Source organism: Stenella coeruleoalba (assembly GCF_951394435.1).
Source record: "Stenella coeruleoalba genome assembly, chromosome: 14".
Classification (NCBI taxonomy): Eukaryota; Metazoa; Chordata; class Mammalia; order Artiodactyla; family Delphinidae; genus Stenella; species Stenella coeruleoalba.
The window spans coordinates 18,647,440-18,672,425 of NC_137160.1; the positions used below are offsets into that span (position 1 = coordinate 18,647,440).

Sequence of the window (24,986 nt, forward strand, 5' to 3'; positions counted from 1 at the left end):
TGACATCTGGAGAGTGTGAGCTTTGAGGATATACTACCTCTTGGGTAGACTCTTCTCTGACTGCTTCCTAATTGTGTGGTCTCTAGTGAACCCCTTGGGATAAGACTCAGTTTCCTCATCTGGAAAATGGATTAAACATGACCAACATTACAGGGTTACCTTGGGGACTGAAGATTATGTACATATAAAGCATTGAGCACAGTGACGGGTGAAATGCAGGAGGTATTACTAACTTCCATTCAGGGAAAAACACGAACACACCACATAGTATAGTCACTTCCATCATTCCTTTGGTTGAAAAAAATCAAGCCATTAATAAATGAAAATTTTCACCTAAAAGAATTACCCATCTAAATTGTTACCTAATTGCTAATCTCTATCCCATCTTACCTGAACTATATTTATTTACAGTAAGCCTCTCATTGAGTAGTTAACAAAACACTGGATCCAGAAAAGCTTGTTTTTAGATATCAATTACATACGTGTATGTTTATAGATTCCACCCTGGGGAGAAAATACAAATACTCATCTTGTACCTATGTTTTAAAAGAACAAGTTCTATGGTAACTTCTAGATTCATTATTAGCAAAGGTTGTATTTAAGATTCCTGTGTCTACTGCCTAATAACCCCCAAATTAGTCTCCACGGAATTAGCTGTAATTAAGGACATTGTGAAATATGGTGGGGCAAACAGAATTACACTGTATTACTTTATTAATAATATTCTTTAACTACACTGTAAATTGCTATTAGGCCTGCATATTACTGCCTGGATATGGAAATAGTCTTTTGCTATGCTAATCTAACACAATTTTCTTTTAAATGTAAACAAATTATACTCTATTAATATGCTGTTCTACTTGCATAGTTAATTATTGTAACAGTAAGGAATAAAATTGTTCTGCTTTCTCTGTTTCTGATGGAAAAAGGGCTACATAAATAGTTTAATAGGGAACTAATTATGCAAAAAATTTAGATGCCTAAAATGTGTTTGTAATTACATTAAAATGGTCTTCTGTTCAAATATTGGAAAGCCTGCTAATTGGAGGCTAGCTGAAAATTTAAATATTGTGAATCAATGATTTTAATACAGTACATGTTTGGTTGTGTTTCTATTCATATTTGTCTTGAAAATGAAGAGAATATTTAATAGTGTTTAAAAAGAAGAGGTCCAAGTTTCATACCAATGAAGTTAGTCTGCAGCAGACTGAAATTTTAAATGTGTGTTTTACAGCATTATCTTTAATCCACTCAAGGGGTGTGGGCAACTTTGGGCTCGGGAACAAGAACAACAAAAGTTATACTGCTTGGAGGATAAGTTGATGTGAAAAGAAAATCTGATGCAGACCAACCAAATCAAAGAGTTCTGGAAAATGCCCCACAACAGGCGAACTAGAGTTGATACGGCTGTAAATTGCTAAATTGTTTTAGATAAATAAACACATGTAGCAGATCACCTGCCTACTCTCCAAGGATTTCCAAGTGCATCACCTTATCCAGCTGTAATTAAGGAGTGTTAAAGACACAGTGCCTTGTTCTAAATGATTTTTTGTGGCATCCAAGCTTTTATTTTGATGTGGAATGAGGGATCTAAATCTGAGGGAAAAAAGCAATGCTAAAATAAGCCCACTCTTTTGAAGAGAATTTCAACAACCTGTCCTGAATTTTAAACTATTTTGGGAAAAAGGAAGGGAAAACTGTTCATTATAATTTTTACGACAACACAAATGAGAGTACTGCATATGCAACCAGGATTAATTGCACAGATAATTGGGAGCCCAGAAATAACTTTATAATTTAAAATTCTTGCCTACTTAACAGAGCTGTTTCAGGGATCAAGAGATATAACATACTTGAAAGCGTGTTGAAGACTATAAAGCCCACAAGGAAGGTAGCAAGACAATCATCATGCTTATTAGTAATAATGAAGAAGATGAAATGCAATTTGTCCCATAACCTAATCCCCTCTGGATAGTTCCTTCCATCCCAACTTCTCTAGCTGGCATAGCTTTGTGGTACAAGGCAGTGGTTAAGCTTGAGCTCTGGAAGTAATAGACCAAAGGTGTGCCTGCTGGCTCCACCTCTTCGGGCATGACAGACTGACTGATGATGCTGGACGATCTGTTTTAAGCTCTAGTACTGGGAACAGTCAGTTGACTCATTTCTCATAACCACTGCCACATTCTTTGACCTAAAGGAGATATAGATATATAAGATATATATATATATCTTATTAGATATATATATATATATATATATCTTATTTTGAAAGAGAAAGAAAAAAAGATTCCAACATTAGAATCAATTGTAAACTCTCTTAAAGATACTCACTGTCGGTCTTCCCTGGTGGCGCAGTGGTTGAGAGTCGCCTGCCAATGCAGGGGACATGGGTTCGTGCCCCGGTCCGGGAAGATCCCACATGCCGCGGAGCGGCTGGGCCCGTGATCCATGGCCGCTGAGCCTGCGTGTCCGGAGCCTGTGCTCTGCAGCGGGAGAGGTCACGACAGTGAGAGGCCCACGTACTGCAAAAACAAAAAAAAAAATGGTACTCACTGTCTATTGAGCAAAGCCCAACACCGTAGGCAGTCAAGATCTTCTGCCTTCTTACCACTCCTGACCTATCACCTCTGTGAGCTCTCTACTCTACTCAGCCTAGGGGATCCCTTTCCTTCCCAAAACTGACATGTCCCTTCCCACGTATGGGCTACTGTGCCTGCCGCTCTTGCCTGGAATGCTCCCTCCTCTTTCCCATTAGTCCTCCTTTCAGGCCTAACTCAAGTTCTCTCTCTTCCTCTCAAGGCATTCCGCCAGCCTGTGATGTCTGTGTCACCGTCTTGGCACTTGATTTGTTATTTAGCTTTCTTAGAATTATATGTTTTTTTACTCCAATCGATAATCTGCCTGTCCAGGTATTTTATACATCTTTATGTTTCTAGCATAACCTGTAACCTACAACATAACAGGTTTGTAGAGATTCTTGATCCCATGCAAGGGCAGAAACACATGGTGCTCAAAGAATTTGAGAATCTTAAATCAGGCTAGCCAGTTCACCCCAAGTCATCCATTTAAATGGACAAGGCCAGGAGGCTGGCCTGAGCACACTGACCGTTCTATTAGTCCATGTGCTAGACCTACATCGTGGTTGTCTGAGAAGGCTTCTTGGGCTCTGATAGAACACAACAGTTCATAACAAATACGTTGGTGAGGTGACCCTTGTCTAAGTCTAATTCTATTCTGCCATCACACAGCCATTATCCACCTGTGTGTACACAATACTGACACTGGAGCTAGGCATAAAACACATAACGAAAAACTCTCAAGTCTGTCTTTGCTCTCCTAAAATTGTTTCTCACGTCTCTCTCCAAAACAGAAATTTCAAAGATCTATAATATCTATTTCCTATTCATTTGGGGTGTGAATTTTGCCACATGAAAGCCAGAGGACCATCACATGCTCTGCTGATGGGCAAGAATAACCACAAACCCACCCCACCTGCCACTGGTAGTTTAGCCTTTTAAAAATGCCACCAGGACTTTTATACCAGTGGAAAGTTATGTATTGATTGATGCAATCATCAGTTAATGTATTCCCTTTTTTCTTCCCACAATTATTAATGAGCAGTGAAATGCCAACATGGTGGAAGCAGAAGGGAGAAGAAGGAACAGCAAAGACACTGATCATTCAAAACTAAAGAAGCAGCTCACGAATAATGGAGAGCTACATGCATACAAATTGCCAAAGAAGTAATTTCTACTTTTCTATGATATGGTCCTTAGTCCTCTCTACTTTATTCAGAAAGGTTCTACTCCCAGGCCATGAGAGTATTTCTATTCCATACAAACACTCATGAGAATAAAAAATGGCTAAATTCTCTCTCATTAAGTGGAACAATCAACCTAAATAGCATACCTTTTCTACGTTAAAATTCTTATTACAGAGAGAAGACCAATGTCCACCCATAGTCTTTAATTACCATCTGCTATGTTCCTAACTGCAGAATCCTGGAAGAACCGTGTCCAGTGTATTGTCACAAAGAGAACCCAAAAACACGTCCTATGGGAAGTAGGTCACAGGGAGAAGCTGAGCCCACTAACCTATTTTTTCTTCAATTGAGACATATGGTGTTTTTTGACATTTTGCTATTTGTCCCACTGGTTACATATACATATAAAATGACCATTAAAAACATGAGACAATCTGTGCCAGACTAGTCCATTTCTATTCTCTTGTGATCTCCCAGGATACGACTTACAGACAGAATATTAAAAAAGAAAGATTCAGCTCAATGTAATGTTCTCACTGGTAACCCATGGTAATGAGGTAGCCCTATATATTCAAGGTGCCACATGCCACACGAATAGATACATATGCAGACAGAGAAACTGTCTGTAGAAAACTCATGCCTTCCAATAAAATAAAAGTGCTCCCTGGAGTATATCATCAGAGCTCTAGGCTGTTGATTCAATTGAGTCTCCAAATCTCAGAACTTTATTTCAGAGCTTTACAGAAACTACAGGAATACCAAGTTATAAAAGTTCTCAGAAAACAAAGAATGAGTATTTACTGAAAAGTCCCAGTGAAATGAAATCTATCAGTAGAAGTTCAAATGTAAGCTATTTAAAAATTTAGATTCAAGCCAGACAGTGTTTTAAAAAAAAGGACTTTCATTTTCTAAGAAAATAATATCTCCTACCCTGTTAAAATATATAACAAGTTATATATATATATATATATATATATATAAATTCATAGATATAATATCATATATATATATATAAAATAATCCTCTGGTAATGAAGGATTCTTTAACAGGCTGTGATTTTCCACCTCCTCCTCTAAACTCAAAACTTTGGGACATAGAAAATATGTTAGAAAGTGAAATGGATTTATATTTTTCAGCCTGGCTAGACAATACTAAACCCTTAACTGCAGCTCCACTTACTCTATCAGAGGAATATAACATTTTTTCAAAAGGGAAACTAGTTTTTATAAGGCCTTATAGACTGCTTAACCCCCTCTTCATTTGCTCTTGGATAGAAAGAGAACATATTCAAAATCTGTGAGAAGATTTCCTCTGGAAGACAATAGCTAGGTTTGTTCTGTTTTGTTTTCTTTTAATTTGGTGAATGCCTCAAGAAAGACTACAATAAAGCAACTTGAGTAAAGACTTGAAAGGCTGGCCCCCAAATCAGAGGTCCTGAAGCTTCTCAGTAAGCCCTATTCTTTGGAATGGCCACTTGCTGTAATGAATGTAGAAGGCTGCTTCATTATTCTCAATGGGATTGGGACTACACAGAATCTGAGAAAAAGATACTAAAATGATGCACATTGGGCTTCCCTGGTGGCGCAGTGGTTGAGAGTCCGCCTGCCGATGCAGGGGACACGGGTTCGGTGCCCCGGTCTGGGAAGATCCCACATGCCGCAGAGCGGCTAGGCCCGTGAGCCATGGCTGCTGAGCCTGTGCGTACGGAGCCTGTGCTCCGCAACGGGAGAGGCCACAACAGTGAGAAAAGATGCACATTTATGTGATCTCCATCCCAAAGGGCAGAGCAAAAAGGAACAGTGGGCATATGCTGGGCTATTGATTATGTAACTCATTTCTTTGGAACACGGGATCTTCTCCTATACATTCTTGAATATTCCTAAGAATTGTTTTATATTAGTCTATACTTATCTGTATATCCTTTTCTTTCCAGTTTTATTGAGGAATGACTGACAAATAAATATTGTATATATGTAAGATGTACAAGAGGATGTTTTCACATATGTATTACATTGTGACATGATTAACACAATCAGGATAATGAATATACATCACTTCACATAGTTACCATTTGTGTGTGTGTGTGTGTGTGTGTGTGTGTGGTGAGAACACTTGATATCTGCTCTTAGCAAATTTACCTCTCTCTGTTTCCTGTGACAGTGTGTATTACCTTGAGAGCCAGAATAAAACATGACTTTAAGGACAGCAGCAGCAATGCCTGACTGAAGTACCCTCTTCCATACTGTATCACAGAGAAGACAGTCCTCTCCACTTCTCCAGACACTCTCATCATGCCTGCAGACTTGTCTTCATGATTCCTGGCCTGAGATGCCTCCCCTCCGTGAGGAATACCACTCCAAGCTCACAGAACCCTCCCTCACCTCCTTCACGATCTCTATACAGTCACCCTGTCTTCTCCAGAGGCCTCTGCTTCTCTCTGTCCTTCCTCACTTAAACATACTTTTATTTATGGTAACATCAAGGAATTGTAGTCACAGGACCTATCATGTTGTAAAAATACATTACCCTCACCTGCCCACATGACACAGCAGCTGGAATGGAGAAGGCTTGTCTCAGGTCAAGAGTTACCAAAAAGTCAGTTTATATTAGATGTGATAATTCATAAAGTGATCTGCATTCTAATACTTTGGGCCTTTCTAATACTTCTGTTCTCCTCTTACAAATCGATGAAAATGGACCTAACTATCAGCATATCTTTCTTTATCACATGGCAATGTCTAATAAATGGTCAAGAAGTAAATAAATTCATAATAACAGAGATATTGCAGGAGAAAAGTAAGACAGATTATTCTTTCCTTTATTCTAATTTTTCTCAGTGTCCATACATAGTAATATATCCCTGGCTTCTTACATCTAACTTCTTTTTAACATGTCTCTTATGTTTTTGGTAGGCGTACAAAGGAAAAACTGACAGACTCCTTTTGAGCATCCAAAGTCCGTGGAACGTAAACTGGTACAACCATTATGGAGAACAGTATGGAGGTTCCTTAAACAACTAAATATAGAACTACTATATAATCCAACAATCCCACTCCTGGGCATACATTCAGAGAAAACCATAATTCAAAAAGATACATGCACACCAATGTTCATTGCAGCGCTATTTACAAGAGCCAAGATATGGAAGCAACCTAGGAATGTAATCACCAGAGGAATGGATAAAGAAGATGTGGTACATATATACAATGGAATATTACTCCCATAAAAAAAGAATGAAATAATGCCATTTACAGCGACATGGATGGACCTAGAGATTATCATACTAAGTGAAGTAAGTCAGATGGAGAAAGACAAATATCATATATCACTTACATGTGGAATCTAGTAAAACATGATACAAATGAACTTATTTACAAAACAGAAACAGACTCACAGATCTCAAAATCAAACTTATGGACACCAAAGGGGAAACATGGGGGAGAGTGATAAATTAGGAGATTGGGGTTAACATATATACACTATGATATATAAAATAGATAACTAATAAGGGCCTACTGTATAGCACAGGGAACTCTACTCAATACTCTGTAATAACCTATATGGGAAAAGAATCTGAAAAAGAATGGATATATGTATAACTGATTCACTTTGCTGTATACCTGAAACTAACACAACATTGTAAATAAACTATACTCCGATAAAAATTTTTTAAAGTCTGTGGAATATTCTACTTTAAAAAATAATAAATAACCACTTGAACATTGTTCTTTATTCCCTTCTTCTTCACAGAGTCTTTTCACACTCTGTTGAGCCTTATAGGCTCTCCAGTTTTAAGTCAGCTACTTAAAAAAAAAAAGAAAAAAGCATAAGGTCCTTTGGGGGGAAAAAGTCATTTCCCATTTCAGAAAAACAAACATTTATCCAGGCACTTTGAGGGACCCAGTTGTTGCATATTGCATGGATTTGCTATAAATACAGAGGGAGATATAGAGATACCTCTCAAAAACAAATTTTGTTGATGGGTTTAAGATAAAGTTGTTAGTATTTACTAGGAAAATATAAAGAAATTAATTATGACATGCTATTTAAAATAAAATACAGTGTATGTTAAAGGGACAAAAAGACAATAAATCATCTATGTCAATTATCATCTTATATGCTTTCTGTAACTTTAGATTTCTCTTCAACTATAAAGTGAGGAAGCAGCTCTAGGGCAGTAAAAAAAAAAAATAGAATTAATGCAAACATGTTTTCAACTTTTCATTTTTACAAACCCCAAGGTAATCTAAGGGATTTGTCTTACAGTTTCTTTAGCCTGGAAAATTTAATGGGATCTTGACAATTAGGGGGAAAAAAACACAACAGTAATGAGAAAGCCATAGTACCTGTACGGGAGGTCAGATGAGAGAGCTCTGCTGAATGAGGCCCAACTGCGGCTGATACTCAGCAAAAGAAGGCAGACACAAAAGAGCACCTATTGTACGATTTCATTTTCCTATTAAGAACAGACCGATTATATGGGATAGAAATTAAAATGATGGTTGCCTATGAGTCCACAAGGAAACTCTGGAGCTTACAGAAATTTTCTTTATCTTGATCTAGGAGATGGCTGTAAGTAAAAAATTACTGAGGTGCATTTAACATTTTACTGTTTGTAAATTATACCTCAATCAAGTACTGTTAAAGAAAAAATAAGTAAGGTATTATTCCTGGCCTCAGGGCGTATACTTCCTTAGAGTGACAAGAATGTTAGAATTTTAAAGAGCTTTATTACTATCTCAAGAAAGAATTTATTAAGTGTGACTTTGGAGTGGGGAAGAGAGGAGTTTATTTGGTAAATAAATAACCTTGTGTGGTAAATGGCATGAGGACATGTCTGGAAGTTGTGATCAATTTTGAAGCTAAGGAGTGGCACACCCCAAGTGATCAAAATTAAACTGACTGATGTAGGAAAACCAGGTACAAGCTTTGAGTTTTTATGAAAAGTAGCACAGGTTTTGTAGCTGAGTAGTTCTAGCAACCCATTTCCTGCCTATAGAATTTTGAGGATTCAGTAACCTTTTTTCATTTTGTATTTTATCTGTCCCTTTCAGTTCAAGCTGACATTGTTTCTACTGATATAAAATTATCAAGAACTTTGTGGGTCTCCTGTGTATGTCATTCAATTAGACAAGAAGCTTTTACACAGGTTTGTCTTAGATAATCTCATCTCTATTTTGGTTTCTGCTGAGCTGACTGAGGGAATCTAGGGATCACATATTTAATTTTTTCAAAGAGCCTTTTGTGTGAATGAATACTCTGACCTTCTGATCTTTCTGATTTTAGCAAAAGGTTTTCCTATCACATCTCAGTGTTTTTTCCTACTGCAGTTTCCTGACAGTGAATCTATTAATTTTAGCATCTTTTGCAAATCTGGGTAGGCTGAATGTTTCTCAAGTCATGGTTACTTTTTGTTTATCAGTCTTCCCTCAATTTATCTCCTTCCTCTCACATTTTACTATCAGCAGTAAGAAGAAACCAGACTGCACCTTCAACACTTCGCTTGGAAATCTCAGCTAAACATCTAGGTTAATCATTTACAAGTTCTGCTTTCCACATAACTGCAGGACACAATTCTCCTAAGCTTTCTGCCACTATATAAAAAAGAATTTCCTTTCCTCCAATTTCCAATAACATGTTCCTATTCCTTCTGAGCCCATACCAACAGTGCCTTTAATATCCATAATTCTACCAACAGTCTGTTCATGACAATTTACAAATTCTCTAAGGGGAAATATGCTTTCTCTACTACTCACTTTCTTCTGAGACCTCAACTGCAGCATCATTAACATCCATATTTCTACTAACACTCTGTTCAAAGCAATTTAGGCTTTTTCTATCATGCTTCGCAAAATTCATCCAGCCTCTGCCCATGGCTCAATTCCAAAGCCACTTCCTCATTTTTAGGTATTTGATACGTCAGCATGCCACTTTAAGGTAGGTACTAAAATCTGTATTAGTATTCTATGGCTGCTACCACAATCTCTAACTTGCTTTTTCCATTATTAAAAATGGTATTAATAATGATGCTAATATCCTACATGATATAAAAGCTCTTATGATATATTTGAGAGCCAAATGTGCCCATCTGATTACTTTCATTATTATAATGTCAAATGAATTATTTTATATTTTAATATCCAAATTTCCAATTATCTCTCACCCAGGCTAGACACAGCAGAACTCACAAAGCTAAAAGCTATGAATTAGGTTGATTTCTTAGTAATAATTTTTAGTAATAAATACCCTGTAAAATAACCTACAAATATTGCAAACAGGTTAAGTACCCTAAGGGATTCCTTGACAATTAAGAACAGAAATGTTTAAGACATTGTTAAAAAAAATTGAGGAAGACACAAATAACTGGAAAGATATCTTGTGTTTATAGATTGGAAGAATTAATATTGTTAAAATGTCCATACTACTCAAAGCCATGTACAGATTCAATTTAAACCCTGTCAAAATGTCAATGGCATTTTTTACAAAAATATAAAAATAATGCCAAGATTCATACAGAACCACAAAAGACCCTGAATAGCCAAAGCAATCTTGAGATAAAAGAACAAAACTGGAGAAATCACACTTCCTGATTTCAAACTATAATTACCAAGCAATAGTAACCAAAATGGTATGGCATAAAAACAGACAGACAGACCCAGTGAAACATTATCAAAAGCCCAGAAATAAACTCATGCATGGGCGATCAACTAATAATTGATGAGGGAGCCAAGAACACTCAATGGGGAAAGCACAGTCTGTTCAATAAGTGGTTTCAGGAAAACTGGATATTCACATGCAAAAGAATGAAATTGGATCCCTGTCTTACGCTACTCATAACAACTCAAAATGAATTAAAGATGTAAATTTAAGACCTGAAACCATAAAACTTCTAAAAGAAAACATAGGGAAAAACTTGTTGATGTAGGTCTTGGCAATGAGTTTTTGGAAATGATTCCAAAAGCACAAAGAACAAAAGAAAATATCAACAAGTAGGACTACATCAAACTCAAAAGCTTCTGTACAGCAAAAGAAACAATCAACCAAATGAAAAAGCACCTTTGGAATGGGAGAAAATATTTGCATACCACACATTTGATAGGGTGTTAATATTCAAAATATATAAGGAACACATACAACTCAATAGGAAAAAAGCAAATAATCAAGAAAATGGGCAAAGGACCTGAACAGACATTTTTCCAAAGAAGACACACAGTAAATAGGTACATGAAAAAGGTGCTAAACACCACTAATTATCAGGGAAATGCAAATAAAAAACTCCAGTGAGATATCACCTCACACCTGTTAGAATGCCTATTATCAAAAAGACAAGAGAAAACAGGTGTTGGTGAGGGTGTGGAGAAAACGGAAGCCTCGTGCACTCTTGGTGGGAATGTAAATTGGTGCAGCCACTGTGGAGAACAGTATGGAGGTTCTTAAAAAAATTAAAAATAGAACTGTCTTATGATTGAGCAATCCTACTTCTGGGTATACATCTGATGGAAGTGAAATCACCATCTCGAAGAGACATCTGCACCTTCATGTTCACTCCAGCATTATTCACAACAGCAAAGACATAGAAACAAAGAAACAACATAAGTGTCCACTGACAGATGAATGGATAAAGAAAATGCTTGATAGATACATACATACATACATACGTACACGCATACGTATGTACATACACATACGTACACAAACACACACAACGGAATATTATTCAGTCATACGTGTACGTACACAAAAACACAACGAAATATTATTCAGTCATAAAAAAGAAGCAAATCCTACCATTTGCAACAACATGAATGAAACTTGAGGGCATTAAGCTAAGTCAACTAAGTCAGACAGAGAAAGACAAATATTGTATGATCTCATCTATATGTGGAATCTAAAGAAGCTGAACTCATAGAAACAGAGGGTAGATTGCTCATTGCCAAGGGCTGGTGGGTGGGGAGAAATGGGGAGATATTGGTCAAATGGTACAAACTTCCAGTTATAAGATTAATAAGTTCTGGGGATCTAGTGCACAGCATTGTTACTATAGCTAAGAGAGTAGATCTTAAATGTTTTCACCACAAAAAAGGGAAATTACGTGAGGTGATAGATGTGTTAACTAACCTTATTGTGATAATCATTTTGCAATATATACGTGTATCAAATCATCTCTTTGTACACCTTAAACCTACACAATGTTATATGTCCATTATATTGATATGTCAATAAAGCTGGGGGAAATAAAGAACAGAGCTGTTTACATTTTTCTGCCAAGTCATGTCAGTTTGACAGATGTCCACAGTCATGTCTACTTCGAATCATATTTATACTCAGAATATAAATAAGACTACAGTCCACTCCTATATTCTCATTTAATTATATTTACCTAGAGACTGATGAAAAGAAATACTAAGACATCTTTAATTCATTTTTACTTTCCAGGTAGCAAGCATGATATAACTCAGTAAGTTGCACTAGAGTGCATTTTCACACCAAGAAACAGTCGATATGCAGTTCAGCCAGTGAAATATGGCAGTCGAGATGTTTTATGCATGTTAGTTTTGAATATACTTAACCTTTTTCCTATACCATTTTCTGTATTTATTATCCATGTTGTTTCATTTGAATTATAAAATTCATGAGTGCTAGACTGTATTTTCTTTGTTTGTTGGAAGGGAAGTAACTGTCACATATGTAATGGAAGCTCAGTATTAATGATCATCTTGATCATAACCTCTACATCACAAAAATTGCTTCAAGTGATCAATGCAATATTTATTGATTAGGGCTGTCCTAACCTATAAAACTGAATAAGTAGCCACTCAGAAAAGAAACTGCTGGGATTTTTTTCTTCCTTCCTTCCCTCCCTCCCTCCCTGCCTCCTTCCTTCCTTCCTTTCTTTCTTCCTTTTCCTTTTTTTTTTTTGTAGCTTGGAAGGCAACCAATGGCATGAATATAAGTTCCAAAATAGTTAAAAGAAGACCTTGTTGTACAGCTAGCACTTGGTATCCAGAACTAAGAGTTAGAAGTCTTCCACCGAAAAGAGTCTGTAGTGAAATGATCCTTTACCAGGGTTATAGTCTGGTGGGTAGCCCATGAAGACAATTATCTGACATTCATTTCATGTGAATTATCTAAATTAAAGAACATCCCTCTAAATATTAGATGAGATAAATCTTCACCACAGGCATTACAGCTTTGATGGAGAAGAAGATAGAAATAAATAAAGAGCCAAAGAGTAAGTTTGTATGGAGTATGGGGTAGGGCCTGTGTGCACAGGTTTTGTTGACACCTATCAGCAGCTAGGTAGCAGCACGAGGGCTCAGTTCTTGAAGGAGGAGCAGACATTGACAGGGAAGTGAAGAATAATAACAGGAAAATGAGGACACCTTGGGACATTTTTAAGATGTTAGGGCCGGAACAAATAACCCTGCACAGGGTAATAATAGCCATTTCATTTTTTTATATACAAAGGATTTTAAAATAAAAATGTAAATAGCCTTATTGGAAAATAGGATAAAAATGTTTCTGAAGTAATGGGGCACTCTGAATGAAAAACCTTAAAAAGGTGCCTGTATTTTGATACAGAAATGCAAATGTTAAGATATTTCTCCTAGGAAAATAAACAAACAAATATGCCAAAGATCTGTATATGTATACAAAAAATAATGTTGCAATGTTATTTATAATCTTGAAAAATATTAAGTGACCTAAATGTTTGTCGCAATTGGTTGAATAAATAATCAAATATCTATACAGCAAAATCCTCATAACTACTAAAAATGATTACATAGTTCTTTATTTATTGACTTGAAAAATTTTTCCATATTTTGAGTGAAAAAAAATTTTACAAAGCTGTATGTAGACCATGGTTCCCATTTTTTTAATTAAAAATTTACATACATATAGAAAACAAAAGGCTTGAAAAATATTTATCTGTATGTGATTATCACCGAAGTGGGATTATGGCAAATTTTATTTTGTGTTTTTGTACGTCTTTCCTCCTTTCTCCATAAACAGGGTAATAGACATCAAGGTCAATATTAATCATTGGAATTAAATGCATAAAACTCAGGAATGGCTTAACTGCATGCCCTGAGCATGGCAGTTACCAAATAGCTTTGGATTAATTATTCGTTGGTTTGACTGATTGACTAATTGATTGACTGAAGAGGTGTCACTAGTGGGAAGCGGACATAAAGCTTAAGGAATTACAGAGGGAGAATGGTGTGGTTAAACGCTAAAGTTGATTCAATTTTGGTGGCAGCTGCAGAATGATTCCCATTTGCTTCCTTTAATTGCTAGGAGGATATTTAAGTTGTGAAGCTCTAAGTGGCTGCCCTCAATTTGCTTCAGTTTATCCAGCACTTCCTTCTTATATCTCACTGGAGACCTACAATAATCCTGTATGACTCTAGGGACTAGCATCCACTTTTCAGATAAGGAAACTGAAGCACAGAAGAGTGAATGACACATTAAAAGGCCTAAAACTTGTATATTAGTTAGGGGAAGGCTAGCAACTGTAACAAACAAATGCCAAAATTTCAGAAACCTAATATAATAGATCTTACTTCTTTTATTATCTTGCAGCCCCATAAAGGTGGGGTAGAGAGTCATCCATGTGGTGATTCAGAGATCCAGCCTCCTTGAATCTGTGACTTCACCTTCCTCTAGTCTTCAAAGCTTCTGCCACCTGTAAGCAGATGGGGAAAGGGGAAGTGAAATAAGCATTCATGCATTAAGGTCCTTGGTTCAGAAGTGATACACACAGCTTCTGCTGATATTCTATGGGTAGAACAAGTGACACGAACCCCACCAGGACACAAGAGGATGGGGCTGAGAAACAATCCCTGCCTGGGCAGATGAGTTTTAGTGCAACTCTATTCTACAGAAGAGAAAGGCAATGCTACACGCCAGTTAGTAGAATCTCCAGAACTCAAAATAGACGTATGACTAAATCCAGTGTTTTTGCTACCACAACACGTTAACTCTGCTTCCAGAACTGGTTCAGCCTGCCTCATAGCTTTTGAGTGAGTTAGAGCCTGCACCTAACGGGAAGTACTAGAGAGAGGATTGTTATCAATGGGAAGAATGCTTGAACTGACCATGAAAAGATCCAGGCTTAAGCCCTGCCTCTGCCGTATCTGATTGAATGGGCCTGAATAAATCATGAAATCTGTCTCTTTTTTGTTTTTTCAGAGACATTGATGCAAACCTGTATTTCCCAGTCTATCCTACTTAAGCTTCTGGACTCCCCTATTATTTTTCCCTAAGATGCTCAAACATGCCTATAATGTTGTTAGAGTTTATGAGAGCCCCTTAACAGTAAGAGGTAGCTAGTAAAACCATGTCATTGATATATGTCATGCAACAGTTTTTAAAAAAAGGAAACATTAATAGCCTTGGTAGTCAGCTTGGATAATTGCTCAATTTCTGTTAGGCTATTGGAAATACTGGGAAAAAAACTGCCCGCCCCTATTAACTACCTCTCTGGACCAGTTGGGAATCACAGACTCCATGACCTCCCAAAGCCCCAGAACACCTGAAAATGCCTTTTGTTTCTGTAATCTTGACAAGGAATTCCGGTCACACACACTCCCCCTGTAATGAGCGTGTGCCAGAAACACTGGTTTTCTCCTTCTCCACTCGTCTGAATCCAGAAGTGTATATTGAGCTGAAAGTGGCTGGAGGTGATGGATAGAGAGAGGATATTGAAAAGCTCACTCAGGAAAGGAAGCAACAACTCCATCAGAAGAGTTGTCTGTACTAGTGTTTCAACCACAATGTTTTCTTCATCATTCATAAATCCATAATCATCACTCCATCTTGAAAATCTCACTCTCATCCTCTCTTTATCTTCTCCATGAAATATATCAGAGAGAAAAATGCAGAGAATTAACAAAAGGAACTCCCATGTATCCCCTTCCCTCTACTAGCTTTGTCAAATCTTGACATTTTTAAACACTTATTTCTGATGTTTTAAGAGATAATGTAAATAATCTTCAAAATACTGAAACCTGCCTAGATACTGTTTTTCTATTCCACTTTCCTATTTCCTTCCCCAGAGGGAACCACTAATATGAACCTGAAAAACCTGAATATCCCAAGTCTAGTGTTTTTTTCACACACAAATGTTCATAGTATATATTCTTTTTTTTTGCATAATGTTGAACCTTATGTAAACGGTATCATGCTGTATATATGATCCTACACGTCTTTCTTTTGTTGTTTAAAATATTTTTGAAACTTAATTATTAAAGGTACATTCATTGTAAGAGCTATAAAGCCTTCTTTTGCATAAATACACCAAATTTTAAAACTCATCCTCCCTGTGGCAGATTGTGACATGTTGCATTAACGTTCTTGTACATGTCTCCTTGTGCACAAGGATGAGGGTTTCTGTGATACACAAATGTAGAAATGGGTCAGATATGGCCTTCTCTTCACCTTTACTAGATATTGACAAATTTCTCTCAAAAGTGGTTTGGACATGTTCTGAAAATTCATGTGACTTCACTTACATGCTAAACCCTTTTTTACTGATCCAATTGGTTTAAATTTTATATCAGTTATTCCTGGTGTGACCAGTATGTTTTCATGTATATATTGGCCATTTGGGTTCACATCTTTTGCCTGTTTTTATATTAGATTGTCTCTTTTTAATGATTTATAAGACCTTGTTGTATTTCCTGGCTAGTAGTCCCTTGTTAGTTGTTGAGCTATAAATATATTCTCCCAGTGTTTGTTTTTTGTTTGTTTGTTTGCAGTAGGCAGGCCACTCACTGTTGTGGCCTCTCCCGTTGTGGAGCACAGGCTCCGGACGCGCAGGCTCAGCGGCCATGGCTCACGGGCCCAGCGGCTCCGTGGCATGTGGGATCTTCCCGGACCAGGTCACGAACCCGTGTCCCCTGCATCAGCAGGTGGACTCTCAACCACTGCGCCACCAGGGAAGCCCTGGTTGTTTGTTTTTTGTTGTTGTTTTTAACTTTCTTTTTTTCTGTTGTTGTTTATAATAATTTCAAATTTTAGTACAGTGAAAGTCATAAGCCTTTTCCTTTATGATTGATACTTTTTGCATCTTATTTAAGAAAGATATCTTCACTCATAAAGATATTTTCTTATATTTTCTTCTGAAAGCATTAATTTTTGCCTAATTTTTGGATACTTAATATCCCTGTAGTTTGTTTTTAAGCATTGGTATGATTAGGCATTCAACTTCATAGAAAACAAATTATTCCAGCCTAAGTTGTTGAGCTAAAACATCTTATTCCACTATTTATTATTCTTCAGAATTACACTAATTTTTCTTGATTCTTGGTGTTTTAGTAATAGTTTTAGAGTCACATAATGATTGTTTTTATTGAAATTGCGTTAAGTCATAGATTAACCATGGAAATAGGAATTAATATCTTTACAATTTAAAATTTTCTCATCCTGGATCTTGGTTTATCTTTTTCATTCTGGCATACTTTTTTGTCTTTCAATAATGTTTTTAAGGTACTCCACAAAAATCTTGCTCATGTTTTGTTAAATTAACTTCTAGATACCTTATAGAATCATTTTACTATTTGAAACATCTTATTTTAATTATATTTTAATTGGTTATTTCATTGAAAAGAAACTGTTCAATTTTTGCATATTGATGTCTCTGGATCATCAGTCTTTCTGAATTCTCCTATTAGTTCTAATAATTTGTCTATAGAGATTCTTGGTTTTTCTATGTAGAACCACTATTACCAGAAATAAAAACAGGTCTCTCTCTTCCTTTCTAGTTTGCACATTTATTTATTTTTTTCTCGTCTTATTGCACTGGTAAGGCTGCAAGTAAAATACTGAAGAGTACTGATAGTAGGGATTCACTCTTGTCTTTTTTTCTGACCAAAATGGAGTGCTTCTCATTAACAGTTCACAGATATATGATGTTTCTTCAAAGTTTTTCATAGTTCGTTTTTCAGGTTTGAACATTTCCCTTCTATTTCTAACTTGCTCTGAGTTTTGTATTTTGTTCTTGTTTTTTCATTGTGAGTGAACACAGATTTTTACCAATTTTATCTGAATCTATTAAGATAATTACATTTTTTAAATTGAGATATAACTGATATAAAATATTGCATTAGAGTTAGGTTTACAACAAAGGATTTAATATCAAAAATATGTAAAGAACTCAAACAACTCAATAGAAAAAAATTTAATTCAATAAAAAATTGGGCAGAGGACTTAGATAGACATTTCTTCAAAGAAGACATACACATGGATAACAGGTACATGAAAAAAGTGCTCAATATCACTAATCATCAGGCAAATGCAATTCAAAGCACAGTGAGATATCACTTCACTCCTGTTAGAATGGCTATTATCGAAAAGTCAAGAAATAACAAGGGTTGGTTATGCAGAGGCTATGCAGAAAAGTAAACTCTTGTATACTGTTGGTAGGAATGTAAATTGGTGAAACCATAACAGAAAATAACATGGAGGTTCCTCAAAAACTTAAAAATAGAACTACCATATGACCCAACAATTCCACTTCTGGGTATCTATTCAAAGGAAACAAGATCACTGGCTTGAAAAGATATCTGCACCTCCAAGTTCACTGCAGTATTATTTACAATAGGCAAAATATGGAGACAACCTAAGTGTCCATTGACAGATGAATGAATAACCACATTTTTTCTCTGTTCATCAGCTAATTTGAATTACATTAGTATATTTTCTAAAGTTAAATTATTCTTACATTCTTGAAGTAAACTCTACTTGTTCACGTTTTCTAAAATATATTAGTAGAGATAATTTGTTATTTTATTTAGGATGCATGCAATTATGTATTATTAATCTATATTTCCTTCTTTTACTCTCCTTTTAAAGTTTTTACCAAAGGTATAGTAATCTTTTCCTTCTCTATGCTCTGAAATAAAGACATGCTACATTTGTCTCTTAAAGCTTTGGTGCTGAGACAAAGGTCATTACTTAGTAATATCATCTAAGACACCAATTGTCAATTTCTAGATAGTATCACATTTATTGAACTTTTACTTCAATAGCTATATTTTTATTTCTATGATCCCAGTTTTTTTTAATATCTTTCTGTCCCTGATTTAGTTCTGGCTGCCTTTGTTTCATAGTATTTTTCTTTTTAATGAGTAAAATCTTTTTATTTATCCCTTTAAACATTCTAAACATTCTCATTTTAGTCTTTTTCTGACTATATCACTAAATTAATTCCTATTTTGTTTGTTGATTTTATTATTTTGTTTAGTATTAGACTTCTCTTGTTTGGGATTTTTTTTTTTTCTGCATAATTTTTCTGTTCTCTCTCTGTTTTCATCTCCTTTTCTCTTTTTATCTATCTTCCTGGATTCTCCCTTCCAGTCTGTAATTGTTGAGACTGACACCCAGTCAACACCCAGGTTATACAAGATTGGATTTTTCTCCTGCTTCATCTTGATTTGAGAGATATCACAAAACCGGTCATCAGATGCGTTGGCTCAATTCCCTGTTTTGAGACTGTCTTTGTCTGTTTGTCTGCCTGGGCCCACTGAGTCCTATAAAACTACGACTTCAGGCAGTGAGTCAGCAATAACCTTTTTTCAACCTCATTTCAGGAGGTGGTTGGCCCACCTCAGTTCCTGGCTTCAAGCTGTAAGCTTGGCTAGGTCTGCTATCCGTCTTGGTGCACACTACTCCAAGCTGCCGCTGCCTGCTCCCAGAGTTGGAATCTGTCAGATCTGCACTTTCATCCCTGCTCACACTTTGTGTTTCTGTTTTATTTGTGATCCACAGATACGTTTACTCATTTTTGTACCTAGCTATATCATTTTGATTATCTGTTTTTTAACTCTATCTGTAGCTGGCAAGTGTTTGAAATAGAGGAGTTTATTAAAGCATAATTTTCCTTAGCAATTTTACCCAAAATTGATGGAAGTTTGTTTCTTAAATTCATTTTGCATCTTTCCTAAAGCCTAGTGAGAACTACGCACTTCATTGACCTTCATGTGATCATATAAGGTGAACAAGGGAATGAATGAATGAATAAGAAAGGAGGGATTTAAATAGCATGAATAATTAAAAGAGAATGAAGAAATACAAGCTAACTCAAAGAGGCTTAAATGATTAGAACAATTAATAAGTCACATAATTGAAAGTTAATAGGTAGGGTAGGTTTGGGGTAGGGCCCTATCAGGACTTTTTCTGTCATTCTCTTTGCTCGGCCTTTCTTTGAGCCAGAGTTGCAGAATACCTACCAGCAGCAGCTAAGATACCTTGCTACTTCATTCACATCTAGTGAGAGAAAAGGAATGATTTCCCATAACTCTCTCAAGAGTAGAGAAACATCCTTAGAAACCTCCAATAACCTCTAGCTGGGTCTCATTAGATAAAACCATATTAAACACACATTCCCAAATGAAGGACTAACAGAAAGAATGGGATTATCATTATACCAGCTTGGCTCATCCTTTAAGCAGTTCTCTAACCATACAGCAATTCCTCTAACCATACTGCTGCCTCTTACTGAGCAGGTACAGAATAGATACTGAAGAGTCAACAATATCCACTCTAACAGGTAATTGATTTGTCTCCTTTAACGTCAGTGGGTAAGCTATTTGATTGAGTATGGAAGATTACATGCTTAAGTTAAATTGCACTATCCAGTGTAGGATAAAGCAATGTGTTTTTAAAAGTTTGCTGTTTATAAAGTGGTAACTCTGATGGTGGAGAGATTCATTAAAATAATTAAAAGTATATTTTAGTCATTTGATATAGTTTATTCATTAAACAGCTCCTTTTCTAAGTTCTCAAGCAATCTTAAAAAAAATCCTGTGAGGCAGGCATCATTGCTACTGTTCTCATTTTACAAGTGAACACTGAGCTTATCAAATAGTAAATGGCACTATTTGGGGGAAACAGGGTTAGAGTAGAGTGTGGCCAACCAGTTAGATGATTGATTAGCAATTATTTGCTCTCTCCTTGCACCTCCGTGGGTGGAGTATAATATCCTGCTCCATGGAGGCTGGGCTTGGTCACGTGACTTGATTTACCCAATGAGATATTAGCAGACATGAAATGAACAGAGTTTTGAAGTGTACTCCCTCAATCTGGCTTTTGCTCTTCTGCACTTCTACCATCACCATGAAAGCAACATGCCCAAGCAGGTCCACAGGGACCAGGAGTATGAAAGAGACATGAAGCAGACCTGGACTAACTTGCAGCTTGGTGCCAACACCAACTGAGGTTAGCCTAGACCTACTAAACACCTGCAGTACCAGACTCAGGTACATAGATAAGAACAACTATCATATTAAACCACTGAATTGGGGGTGTTTTTTTATGCAGCATCAATGATGTAATAGCTAATGATACAGGGAGGAAGAGAAAATGGAATCAAGCTGGCAATAAGAGAGAAAAAAATAATGAAATATTTTTACTTGCCCAAGGTCACTCAGAAAATGGCAAAGCCAAATGTAAGTCCTCTGCTTCCAGATCCTTTAGTGCTCGAAGGCATGCTTTGACTCTCTGTAACAGAAATGTTGCAAGCAGGTCCATTATTTCACTGAAGCACTGTAGTTTCAATGAGTAATGAAGCCGTATTATCACATGGATCTGTATTAATCGCGCCACTATATCGATTAATCAATAAAAAGGTATGGCGCCTACAGACTACAAGAAAAAATAGGCAATAATTAACTATAATCCATTTAAAAAATGTTTCTTCCTATATTTCAACCACAGATTATTGTAGAGCTGCTCAATCCAACATGGAAACTGCTAATCACATGTGAATATTTAAATTAAACTAAAGTTAATTGAAAATTTAATTCCTCAGTCACACAAGCCACATTTCAAGGGCTCAGTGGCCACATGTTGCTAATGGCTACCACATTTTTTTTAAATTTATTTATTTTTGGCTGCGTTGGGTCTTTGTTGCTGTGCACGTGCTTTCTCTAGTTGCGGTGAGCGGGGGCTACTCTTCGTTGTAGTGTGCGGGCTTCTTATTGCGGTGGCTTCTCTTGTTGTGGAGCACGGGCTCTAGGTGGGTGGGCTTCAGTAGTTGTGGCATGTGGGCTCAGTATTTGTGGCTTGCGTGCTCTAGAGCGCAGGCTCAGTAGTTGTGATGCATGGGCTTAGTTGCTCCACGGCATGTGGGATCTTCCCAGACCAGGGCTCGAACCCGTGTCCCCTGCATTGGCAGGCGGATTCTTAACCACTGCACCACCAGGGAAGTTTAATGGCTAATATATTGAACAGCCCTGGTATAGCATGTTTCCATCATTACAGTAAGTTTTACTGGACAGCACTGTTATAGGGAATATAACAAAGTAACATCTTCCTTTCAATTAATTCTAGTTGACTCATTTATAGAGGTTTTTTAAAACTTTCAAAATGCTGCACTTCACCAGGAATCCCTGGCTAAATAAGTCTCTCTTGAATTAAGACATGTGGAACCATACAATTCTGTCAGCAAAGCTGGCTGGAGATGTTAAAGAAAATGTGTGCAGGTAGTCCTGGCCTCTGGCCTCCTGATTCAGCTGGAGCTTACAGGATAAAAGAATTTCTGTCTTCATCTGAAAGCATCTGGAAGCAGGCTCAGCAGTCGTGCAGCTGTGCTTACCTCCAACTAACTGCCAAGCTCAGAAGGGAACAAAATAAATTAAAGGGATAGATCACAATGTTTACCAAGGAGGAAAACCCCCAAATTTATAATGGTGAGAAGAATGAGCTGGTGATAAAAACTGGGCATTGAGAAAATTACAACTCAGTCCAGATTGGCCCCTGTCTAGAGACGTTATTTTCATTCTCTGGATTTTGTATTCTTATCTGTAAGGTAAGTTGAGCGTGGTTTCATACTGACAAATGCCATAATGCAGAATTTCCAAGATTATCAGGTTAAAATAATCTGCCACCCTCACCTCCAAGGTCATCAGAGAGCTCTGTTCCATCTATAGCCAATGGACAATGTTCACTTGCCCTTTGTAGAAATCTGATACCAGACATGTGCTAGAATATCTCCTTAAGGAATTATCAACGTTTACATACAGAGTAAGACTCTATATGTAAAAGTGTCTGGGGCTCTTGCATCTTGAGAAGAAGGCACCTATCCTACAATTCAGAATCTTAGCCTTAGACACACATGCACACACACACACACACACACACACACACACACGCAAACACACACCCCTCCCAAAATTAAGTATTTAAAATATTATAGTTGCAATAGCAACTCTTAAAATGCATGAAATATAAAAATGAATAAATGCCTGGTGTGAGCTGTGTTTTACAATTTCTTTTCCAAATGAAAGAGACCCCCTGTTTCTTTTCATTTGGTGGCTTGGCTTATACTTTCATTTTTATAGTCCAGACAACCAGCAAAGTTAAACTCAAGCCTACTTTTGTTCTTTACAAAAGGAGCTTGTTTCAAAATAAAAAGGTTAATGAAAAATAAATAAAGGAGTTTGTTTGACCTTTTCTGAGAGGTAGATTATTGCCATGGAGAATGAGGTCATCACTCACTCCACGGGTAATATTATACTCCACCTAACTTTCCAAAGTTAAATAAAAGTACCAACACTAAAGGCATTATTATTATATTAATACTTATATATGCAGAGATCATTCAATTCCAAAGTGTCCTGGATTCCAAAAAGTAATTTAGAGGTTAAATATCAAACTTTTTTTCTTATTCATCAATGGATTTGACGGAGAAAAATAACTGACACAGAGATAATTCACTCAAATCCGCCAACCATTAAATGCTTCAGCAATTAAACCCATTATTAACTTATGACTGTTAATCAGAATTTTCTGAAGTTATTTATCCTAGGAATACAATTCTTATTAAAGTATATTATACATCTAAAAGGTGTGACTGAATTCATCATGAGGCAGTCAAGTACTGTTGGAAAAGCAAAGTGAGAAGGGACTTGATGGAAGAGGTACAAACATGACGGTGACATGGTTCCTGTTTTCTAGAAGTATCCATGCAATCTGGTAGGGCTGAAAATGCAAGCTGCTCATCTTAGGTTTAGGCACTGTGAAATATAGGTGAATAACAAATGCAATGCAATCCATCCTGACCGGAAGGATCGGAGAAGGCTTAGCAGAGACGGGCGCACTGGAGCTAAGCCTAGAACAATAGGAAGCGTCTGATAGGCAAAATGGGAGGAAGGATGCTCCTGTCCATAGGAAGGATGTATATCGGCATTTTCAAGGTGAGGTGAGGTTTTTCAGGAGACTGAGCATAGGCCACGAAGTGGGAGGTGAGAGGAAATGGATTAGGCGAGGCACTCTGAGAGCAGATGACTGAGAGCACTGAATGACAGCTTAAGGGATTTGAACTTCATATGTAGACCGTCAGAAGTTTGTTTTGTGAGTCATCAAAGATTTCTAAGCAGGGGATTGACATCCTCTTGTCTTTATATCAGGAAGTTCATTCCGACAGCCCATGAAAGATGGATGAAGTTGGAAAAAAAGAAACCTGTTAGGAAATGTTTTGCTGTCAAGAGATGGTGCAGGCTTGATACAGGGCAGGAAGAGCAGGGGGCAGATAAGCATGACATTTCATATATACCACAATGGAAAGGGCAAGGTTAGTATTTTTAGCCTTCATGAATAAGAAGAGTCTGGCCTACTACAGCACATCCAATTTGCTTCCATTTTCCTCTTTTTCCAAGTGTTATTTACTTTTGGATGGGCTAGGATTTCCTAAAAATATCGTGTTAACATATACATTATGTATCTACATTAACATATTTCTATGTCATACTCTATTACCTATTGCCTGACCCTAATAGAAAGCATAGTCCAAACAAAGTAGATATTTATTCATTCAGCTATTTATGTGATCTGCAAACCTTCACTGAGCCCCTCTTTAGTATATAGGACATCGATAATATATACATACATAATGATTGTAAAAACCAAATATTTTTAATTGAAGTATAGTTAATTTACAATATTATATTAGTTTCAGGTGTACAACATAGTGATTCAATAAGTTTTATAGCTTTATTCCATTTTAAATTATTATAAAACATTGGTCATATTTCCTGTGCTGTACTGTGCTATATTCCTTGTGCTGTGCTTTACATACTTGTACCTTATTTATTTTATAACTAGTACTTTGTACCTCTTAATCCCCTCCCCCTATCTTCCCTCCTCCCCTTACCCTCTCCCCACTGGTAACCACTAGTTTGTTCTATGAGTCTGTTTCTATTTTGTTATATTCATTTGTTTT

General features: G+C 36.6%; 1 protein-coding gene across 7 annotated transcripts in view; it reads right to left on the minus strand.

Moving 5' to 3' along the window:
- Positions 1-24,986, minus strand: part of LOC307197211 (uncharacterized protein) — a 471,902-nt gene that overhangs the window by 208,964 nt on the left and 237,952 nt on the right. For all 7 annotated transcript variants that reach the window (XM_079942947.1, XM_079942946.1, XM_079942945.1 and 4 more), the window contains 3 exons: positions 21,182-21,265; positions 14,329-14,450; positions 2,332-2,522 (listed from right to left, as the gene is read on the minus strand). The gene's annotated coding sequence lies outside the window, so the exon portion shown is untranslated. The remainder of the gene's footprint in view (positions 1-2,331; positions 2,523-14,328; positions 14,451-21,181; positions 21,266-24,986) is intronic.